General features: G+C 35.1%; 1 pseudogene; it reads right to left on the reverse strand.

The window, feature by feature from the left end:
* Nucleotides 1-725: 725 nt before the first annotated feature.
* LOC143539661 (berberine bridge enzyme-like 8 pseudogene) lies at nucleotides 726-2,339 on the reverse strand (annotated as a pseudogene).
* Between the last annotated feature and the right edge of the window lie 5,734 nt (nucleotides 2,340-8,073).

An 8,073-nucleotide genomic window follows, 5' to 3' on the forward strand; every position in this document is an offset into this window, starting at 1 on the left:
TATATTTTTGTATACATCCTACAGTTTACTATTTTACTTTACATTTAGGATGTATTTTTTCTCTAGTTATATTGTAATTTGTATGTGAATGAGCTTTAATTTAAATGGTATTCGGGGAAAGTGAAAATTTGGGCTAGGGATTGCAAGTTCTCAAGCTCGAATATGATTTCAACCGGATTTTATAACAGTGGGTTTTCGGGCGACAGATTTTCCCCCGAAATAGAAGATGGGGGGTTCGGCTACCTAGAGATATCTACGATCGCTGGCACATGGGGTTGTCTTTTACAATTGGGTTACCTCGATAACCGGACTTTATCCGTTGATCGTTTGAAAAAATAAATTTGTATATCGATAAAATTTATTTCTCATATTTTTGGTTGGATACGAATTAAACTGCACTCAAATTTATAAACTCCTAAGTTTGATGGATACCAAAAACTCAATATACACACAAATATTATAATTTTATTCAATTAATTAGCACAAATTAAAAATGCATACATGTTTTAATACAAATACTACAAGCTTATAAAGTTTTATTGTAACCAAATCAAGTAATTAAATTTATTAATGGTGCTTGAAATAATCAAAATCCATATTATATAAGTCATTCAGAAGTGAAAGTTAAAAGTAAGTTGATCATATAATTTTGAATGTTTAAAATACTAGTCAAAATCATATAATTGTTATCTTACTTTTAACTTTGACACCATGAAAGGTCATTCTTAAGAAGTTGGAATGCTTTGCTCATTCCTAAAGAAATTATGAGGATCAACTTTAGCCTTCACTCTTGTAAGCCTCTTGTAGTTTGTCTCTTTGAAATATTTGTGCCCGTAAACCATACCTTCAATAGAAGCATTCTTACCATGGTTGTTGACACCAATATCCAAATCCCTATAGTTCAAAAACGCTTCTCTTGGGTTCTTAGAGACAAATGGAGTCATATAATCATACATCATTCTTGAATAATGTAAGTATCTATTATGGGCTTCAATTCCAAGTTCTTCCCAGATTACCTGGTATTGAAGCTTCGCTATGTTACCTGATCGATGTGGGAAAGGCTTTGCGAATTCAGATACCTCACTCATTCTTCCACCATACGGGTTGAAATCCACCATTACGTTTTCGAGTTCTTTCATCCTTTCAAATATGAACTCAAAACCTTGTTTAGAAATAGGTTTTTTCAAATAATCGGATTTGTTCTTGAAAGGGCCGAGACTAGTTCGAGGTGTACGGCTTAAAAGCACTGTGGTAGGAGTACCGAGAGGGATGTCTGTGTAATAAACCACAGACTCGATCCAACTCATTTCAATACAATCCGACCTTTGTAACCCTAATTCGGGGAAATCTTTGTACACAAGTGAAACAAGATTTGTTAAGTTTCCTAGGTACAACGTTAGAAACGTACCCCGAACTGTCTTTTCACCGTTCGTATTGTTTGTGACATCCAGAGTCATTCGAAGGTAAATATTGTTATCTAGCTTATCAGCAACTTGTGTCCAACGTTGGGCAATGGTGCTGAGGTTTTGTTCGGATGTTCTTTCGATCCTAAAGACTGTCACGACTTCAGGAACACGAACTAGTTTGAGCTTGTAGGCTAGAACCACCCCAAAACTAACACCACCACCACCGGTGATGGCCCAAAACAAATCTTCACCCATACTCTTTCGATTCAAAAGCTTGCCATTCACATCAATTATTTGAGCATCAACAACATTATCAACAGACAAACCATATTTTCTCATCATGGTACCATAGCCACCACCACTAATATGTCCACCAACACCAACCGTCGGACAAATCCCTGCGGGAAAACCATGAGTGTTACTTTTCTCGGCAATTCGATGGTAGACTTCACCAAGAGTCGCACCAGCTTGGACCCATGCGGTTTCTTGTTCGATATCCACGTCTATCGACCGAAAGTTGAACATGTCGACAATAAAGAAAGGTTCGTTCGTGTTTGTAACGTAGGAACGACCTTCTAAATCATGGCCGCCGCTTCTAGTTTTCATCAGCAACCGGCTTTCTTTGCCGCACGTGATAGCTGCTTGAATGTGGGAAACGTGTTCGGCGGTGATGATTAAAATGGGTTTTGGTGTCGTGGATTCATTGAACCGAAGGTTTCTTATGTAAGTTTGCAACACGGAGGAAAACGTTGAGTTTTCAGGAGTGTAGATCAGTCCGCTTATCGGAAGAGAAGGATTCGACCGGTTGCTTAGACATTGAATGAAGCGATCTGTGTTGGAACTGAAAGTGGCAGAAGATTGGGTAGATAGGAAGACAAGTAGAACACTTAAAACCGAAATTTGCATGTTGAAAGAAGATGTGGTGGCCATTTTGGTAATATAGTTTTGAGGTTGGCAAGATACATGCATGTTATTATAGACAATGAAGTCATAGTTACTGTTTCATCTTCAAAAATGTCATACTAAAATATAGATACATAATATTCAAAAGTTCAAAGATCAATTTGATTTACAACACTTGTAATTCTAGAAATATTATTTCCGAATTATTCTGATTTAAACATATGTTTTTAGAAACCTAAAACTATTGGTAGTCGTCATAATATCATATGATATCCTATATCGTGACGCGCCATTAATTTCTTAACTTAGATATAATGAAATACTAGGTTAGAGCCCGTGTTTCACACAGGTGAAAAATATAATAAAAGTAAAAATTGTTATATGTAATACAGTAATTATAAGCGAATTAACAATGTACCATTTAAAAATCAAGAAATTCAACATAATAACTACTTAAGTGGAGTTGGTAAGCATTTTTAGTTTGAAACATAAGGTTTTGGGTTTGATTGAGACTTGTATCATACAATAATTCATTTTTAAAATTTTACAAAATGTTATCTTCATATGAAGATGGTTGTATTTGAAGAGAAACCGGGTCATAGGTTATAACATAATTAAACGGGTTCATGCTCCATATTGTGTTTGGAAGAAGAGATGATAAAATAGGAAGCTGCTCACATGGCATCTATGTGGTGTCCTATGTGGAAGCTCTAGAATGATGCCATGTGAAAAAATCATGTTGCTTTAATATATAGTTATGTGATTACAAACTATAAACACTAAAAACATAAATATATGTTCTTGTACGTAAGTAACTTGTAAGTAATAATGATCGTAAAAGTTTATACAATTAGTAAATTATAAACTCCTGAAATCAAGACTCCGTGGGAGCAAATGAGTACCATGGACCAACCTCATTAACCCTAGATCGCACAATAATGTTTTGTGTCATTAAAACAAATGGCTAGATGTATGCATTTATATTTTTCTTATTATTATAAAAACTTAATTGCAATTATGGTCACTGTGGTAAAACCCAAAACGCAGGTTTCAATCCCGTGATGACATTTTCGCAGATAAGACCCCTATGAAGGTGCTTTTTTTGCAATTTGGGTCTTTTGTTAGTTTGCCTGTTTGTTTAACCGGTGAAAAAGAGGGCAAAATGGCATTGTTTTTGAAACCGGACTGGACCGGCCAGTTCAACCGGGAATCGGCAACTGAGCCGGTCCGAGTTTAAAAATAACTAATGCAGCTACCAGGAATCAAACTAGGTAACTGCATGTTGCAAGGAAGTGATTAAGCAAATTGCATTACCAACATGTTTTGTTTCCATTGTCTTGAAATGCATTAATATAGAGATATACTCATATGTAAACTATTTTAAATATAGATATAAAAAAAACAAGAAAAACTTAATGTAAAAAAATTTTGTTTAGCGATATTGGACTATTAATATGTTTATAATTGTTTATAATTTGATTATAGTCATTTTTTTATTATTTTCTCTTAACATCTTGATTTTTTAGTTATATTTTAAGTATTGTATAATTTTTAAATAATTTATAGTGTTATCCGGTTCTTAATCCGAGCCAACTGGTTCAACCGGTCCGACCAGTGAACCAGTAACGCGTCCGGTTTGATGTCCGATCCGGTTATGAAAACGTTGCAAAATGGTTATTTCGCGTACAGTTCTCTGTTAAAAAAGGTTTTGAACCATAGGGTGAGCATAATATCGATTACACCTTACCAATTCTTCAAAATTTTGCATTGGTGGACCTTGAGGAGTCGATTTCTACTATGTATATTCTAATCGGAGGTTGTTTACTTGTAATGGCCAGTGTATTCTGTAGGGTACGTCTATCCGAGGAGGAGCATCTTCCATTGTTCGACCCTTACTTTATGTGTGGTACTTAGATTTCAATTTAGTGTAGAGGTTAATTGTTTAAAACTGATCATACCACCTAGTGTAGAGCTTAATTGTAATTTTATTGAAACTACAGATGATGAGCATAGCACACTGTTTATAAATAAGTTTTTCCATGGAGGTAAATTTACTCCGTATGCTAATATGGAATATGTAGATGGTAAGGTATCTTACATTGATAGTGTTGATGTTGATGATTTTGGAACTCATTTGTTGGAAGATATGGTTAAGGCTTTAGGATATGCAAATGATGAGGTTTTGTACTTTCATTATAAGGAGCCACATGTGTGTCTGGAATCTGGATTGGGGGATTCACCCTTTGGGTGATTACAGTGACTTCTGGCCTATGTTTTGTCAAGTAAGGGCTGGCGTTAAGCTGATAGATATCTATGTTGAACCTTGGCATTTCCATATGCATTTGGAGAAAGACAAAATTTTACATGAAGTCATGGATTTGAGACCAGGTGTACCGAACACTATTGAGCAAGCACATTTTAATTCAATTTTTATTATTTCCACCACCAAATCAGCCTTCATATTCTGATGAAGGAGGGGAGGAAGATTAGTATGAAGGAGAGGAGGAAGATGAAGACAGTGATGAAAATAATCCTAAGTATGTTCGAGATGAAGAGTATAATGTGTTAGAGGACAATCATGTACTTGACATGAGTATATTTAAAGCAAATGTTAATTATGATGTCAGAGAAATTGATGCCCAATTGAGCCAAATAATGCACGGAAGGGCCCAATTGAAATACCTAAAAATTCCATTAAACCCATTTGCCCTTTTGCAATTAAAATCTCAAGACAATCTGGGCAGCATGAATAGTGTTTGAAGACCATAAATAAAAGTCATGATTGTGTACAAACAATAGAAATTTGTTTGTTGATTATGAGTACTATTGCCCGGGAGATTGAGTCAATTTTTTGAAGATAATCCAAATATAGAGATGCTTGATCTAAAAAACCGTAGTTCGAAAAAAAAAATCCAGGTACATGTTTCAATCCACAAAATCCGTAGAGCAATGAATATGGCTACAAAGAAAAAGGAAGGATATTGTGGATAAGTTGAGCGACTATTCTGATGAACTATTGAGAGTTAATCCTAGTAGCACTATAAAATAGATTTGGAGAATGCTCCCTCTGAAAGTACTACTAGACAATTCAGAAGAATATACATATGTTTTACCTCAATGAAAAAAGGGTTTAAGATGTATGGAAGAGATATAGTTGAGTTAGATAGGTGTTTCATGAAAGGATCGTTTCCTGGACAGATCTTGACGGCTGTTAGTGTGGATTGTAATAATGGTATATTTCCATTGTCATATGCAATTGTGTAATCTAAATGTTATAAATCATGGTTATGGGTTTTAGATATCCTCAGAGATGATCTTGAGATAATAAAGGAATCTTGATTCACTTTTATAAGAGATAGAAAAAAGGTACATTAACATTTAATTGAATCATTCATTAGTAAGGTTTTTGTTGTGTTAATTTATTCATCTTATTTGGCCCATTTATGTAAGGACTTATACTAGCTTTAGCCAAGCTGTTCCCTAGAGCTGAGTACAGGTTTTGTTTAGACATATTTTACAAATCATGAAGTGGTGTGGAGATCTTCTTAAAGGGCTGGCATAGAGTACAACTCGTGTTACTAGCATGCCCTGATTCCACAGTGCTATGGAAGGTATAAAGTGTAGGGCCAATATTATATATTGTTTTTAGGATTGTATATGTCATTCTAGTTTGCTTTTAGTCGGTGTAGTACGTACTCAGTACGTTTATTTTGTTAGAGAAATGGGGACCCTATAAAAGGGTCACTTACCCATTTCTCCAAACAACTCCAACTCTTTCACAAAACATAAAAACCTTTTAAAAATAAAAGTTTCTCTCTCCATCCTTTCCATTTTCTCTCTTTTACATAAACAAAACTAAGATCCGAGATCCGAGAGTCGTCGGTGATTTTCGCTAACCAACAACACGGATTGATCCGAGTCAAGTTGTGAGATCCATCTAGAGGACCTACAAGTGGTATCAGAGCTTTCGACTCAACTTTTTGTGGCTTTCGGGTCAAACTTTTCGGATTTTGATCTTAGTTTATGTTGGATTTGAGGTTGATTACGTGTTACTCACCTCTTTTGGAGTCCCTTACACCTTAGAAATACACGAGAATCACCAAATCTATGTTTTTAGTGTTTTAAGTTTTTGGGTCTGAGCTCAGATTCGGCTTAAAACTCAGATCTAGGGTGATTTAGTGATTTTTAGACTAAAGTCTTTTAGACTTTTTGGAAGTTTAGGTGCTATATTCTTCAAAAAAAAAAAATCACTATAGCAATCGCTTCCGGGTACTGTAGCAGTCGCATCGCCGAGGTAATGTAGCAATTTGCATCAGGTACTGTAGCAATTTGCACGGGTACTGTAGCAACTCGGGTAATGTAGCAAAAAAAAAAGAGAAAAAAAAACCTTAAAATTTTGTTTCTCTTTCTCTACAAAAATAAATAAATAAAAATCCTATCGAGTTAAATGTCTTATGAACCTAAAGTTGAAGGAAATCTGGATATGGGAGAAAGCCGAAAGACAATGTTAAAAGGAGAATTCGATATGTTTACACATATTAAAAGAGAATTGGTTGAATCTCTCATCAACAGATTTGAGTCACTCGTCACTAAAATGAGAAGTGTCGGTATCATCAATGGTTTGTCTGAGATCAACATGAAGCTGTTGAATTCACTGCCTTATACATGGAACATCAATGTGGTTACCATCAAAAGAACCACAAACCTGGATACCATAACAATCTCAGAGTTGACTTCTACCATCAAGTCTTTTGAAATAATGGAATATAAGCTCTAAATGAACAATCAGTCTAAAGAAAATAAAGTTGGGACAAGTAATAAAGTTGGGACAAGTGCTGCGGGTGAAAGCAGTCATGCATGTCCTATCCTTCCCGAGGTACACACAAATCTGTGCACCCAAGCTTTCATTCATAAAGTTGAGTTCTATAGACATAACTATGATGTTGTTTTAAAAGAGAACTCACAGCTAAAGAGTCTGAACACCGAATATGTTAAAGCTGACAAGATTTATACCGAAAAGATCAAAACTCGCCATGATGATGTTGCAAATCTCAAACTGAAAATTTTTCAAACACAACAGGAAGTTATATACTACAAAGACATAGTTTCAAAACTAAAAAATGAAAATGAAAATTTAAAAAATGAGATTTCAGTTAATAAATCAACTTTTGAGAAACACGAAAAAGCGGTTGAGAGATTTGAAATAGCATCTGGTCAGTTAGATGAAATTATTGGAGCACAGAGAAGTGTTAAACTAAAAGCTGGGCTGGGGTATGATTACACGGCTGTACCGCCTCCTATGAATGATAATTATACAAGCTTGCCCCAATTTAGTTATAACACCCCTCCAGAGGAAGAGATGGTATATGGAATTGGTCATGTACCAAAACCAATAACATTTGTTCCTCCAGCTTCTGAAGCAACTGTTCCAATACCTGTAACTGTTGATTCTAGTGGTGATTCATCTTGTTCAGCAGGTTATGTTGAAGAAAGTGGGTCGGTGAAAACAGACACAAGTTGTGATTATGAAACCGTTTGTGATGAAACTTTTGCAGAAAAATGTGTCAATGAAAATAGACCTGTTGAGGTGAACATATCAAGTTGTTCATCATAAAGTTGTGAGACTGAGAATAATTCAAGTGAAAGTAAAGTTTTTGAAAATGAAAAGGCAAGTACTTTGTGTGAATATGTTCCACCAAATAAACGATCATTTTCTCAAACAACCAATCAATTAAGAAATCCTCAGTCATACAACTTCTGTGAT

Source organism: Bidens hawaiensis, unplaced genomic scaffold (assembly GCF_021521415.1).
Source record: "Bidens hawaiensis isolate Kalapana, Puna unplaced genomic scaffold, B.hawaiensis_p1.1 tig00011963_1, whole genome shotgun sequence".
Lineage (NCBI taxonomy): Eukaryota > Viridiplantae > Streptophyta > Magnoliopsida > Asterales > Asteraceae > Bidens > Bidens hawaiensis.